The following is a 2,206-nucleotide window of genomic DNA, read 5'->3' on the forward strand; positions in this document are numbered from 1 at the left end:
ATGGCAAGATGGTAACAGATATGAAACTTCAAATAATAATCATAAACTTTGAAATAATAATCAATAAACTTTTAAATGATAACCATAAGCCTTTCACCAGAGTATCTGTACCTATCTGTCCCTCTATCTATCCATGACAGTGATGTATGTTAGTGTATCCACAACATGCCCCACTTAAGTACTGGGCACTGTTCCTTATTGAGGATGCAGGCAGGGCTTGGGTTCCATTCTAAGGGCAGGACATTAGGGTTTAGAGCAAGAGTTGCCCTGGTTGATGCTTTTAGAAGAGTCAGTCTGAGGGACCCTGGATGCTAGCCTGAAGAGGTAAGACATTCTCCTGGAGGAGATAGGAAGCTGGAAGGGGCTTTTCAATAGGGAACTGGCAGATTGTTCTTGCTTGTCTTTGGCCCCTTGGTCTGCCCAAGTGCTAAGCCTGGCAGGCCTCACACCTGGCAGCCTGGGGAACTTGTCCCTCCTTAAGGAGCTTGTGTACTTGCGCAAGCTCGGGGTGCTGCCAACAGCAGAGCTCCACTCCTCCCACTGAGAGGCCTGGGACAAGGTGTCCTTGCCGAGTTCTTTGTTTCCTTCTCTACAAAACAGTATACTGAATTTACACCATCTGACGCTGATGTACACTTTAAAACACTTAAATGGTAAATTTTAGGTTATGTCTATTTTATGACAAAAATTTTATAACAATTTAATATCCAATTCATGATAAAAGTCTCAGAAAAATTAACAACAAAGGGGAAATAGCTCAACTTGATAAAGTGTTTTTATTAATATCAAAAACCTACAGTTGACATTATACTTTTTTAGCTACTATCCTTAACTTACTAGGCATTTATTCACATTTTTTAATACTAGAACTATTCCTACCTGCAAAGAGAGCCCTCATCCAGACTCACAGTCAGTACAGGCTGCCTTAAGTGCTCAAAGTAATTTACTAATTAATCGTAGCAATAATCTTGTATATAGTTTCCATTGTTCTTATTGATTTCTTTTGTCTTTATCTCTCTGGGACTTTTGCATTAACAAATCAATTGGATAACATTCTTCATTTTATAGATATTGTTTATTAATAATTAAAATAGTTGTTTATCATTAATTTCACTAACAAGTGCCTTTTGAAATTAATAATTGCCTTCCCAAGGGTTTAATAGAAAAAATTACCCTCTTAGGGTGAGAGAAGACTTATAAAATTTAAAATATATTTTATTCTGTAAAAATCAAAATTTAAATTTTGATTTAAATTTTATTAAAATAGTTATTTATCATTAATTTCACTAACAAGTGCTTTTTGAAATTAATAATTGCCTTCCCAAGGGTTTAATAGAAAAAAAGTACCCTCTTAGGATGAGAGAAGACTTATAAAATTTAAAATATATTTTATTCTGTAAAAATCAAAATTTAAATTTAAATCAGTCTTTTAGGCTGAAAGACTAAATGCTTTTCCCCCCAGCTCAGGAAAAAGATAAGAATGACCACTCTTGCCACAATATTGTACTGATGGGTCTAGATGGTGCAATAAGACAAGAAAATAAAATAAAAGTCATTCAGCCTGGGAAGGAAGAAGTAATGTTTTCTCTGTTTGCAGGTGACTTGATTGTTTACATAGAAAATGCAAAAAAACATGCAAAAACCCCACCAAACCCTCTGAGAACCCTTGTTAAGTAAGTTCAACAAAGTCACATGATAAAAGATGAACAAAATCAATGTATTTTTATATATTAGCCTGAACACAGGAATACTGAAATTAAATTTAAAATAGACCTATTATACAATTTAGCAGTCCCACTTTTGGGTATATCTGAAGGGAATGAAATCAGTATCTTGAAGAGATATCTCCACTCCCGTGTTCATGGCAGCCCTACTCACAATAGCCAAGATAAGGAAACTACTTGAGTGTTGTAAATAGATAAAGAAAATGTTGTATATAATTATCCATAAAAAAGAAGGAAATCCTCCCTTTGCAACATCATGGATTAATCTGGACATTATGCTAAGTGAAATAAGCCATATAAAGAAAGACAAATACTGTATGATCTCATCAATATGAGGAATTTTTTAAAAAACTCAGAGAAGAAAAGAGGAAAAGAGTGGTTTCCAAGGTCTTGGGTGGGGGTTGGAGGAGGAAGTGGATAGATGTTGGTCAAAGGGTGAAAGCTTTCAGTTATAAGATGAATAAATTATATTATAACTTTCA

This window comes from Bos taurus, chromosome 28 (genome assembly GCF_002263795.3).
Source record: "Bos taurus isolate L1 Dominette 01449 registration number 42190680 breed Hereford chromosome 28, ARS-UCD2.0, whole genome shotgun sequence".
Lineage (NCBI taxonomy): Eukaryota > Metazoa > Chordata > Mammalia > Artiodactyla > Bovidae > Bos > Bos taurus.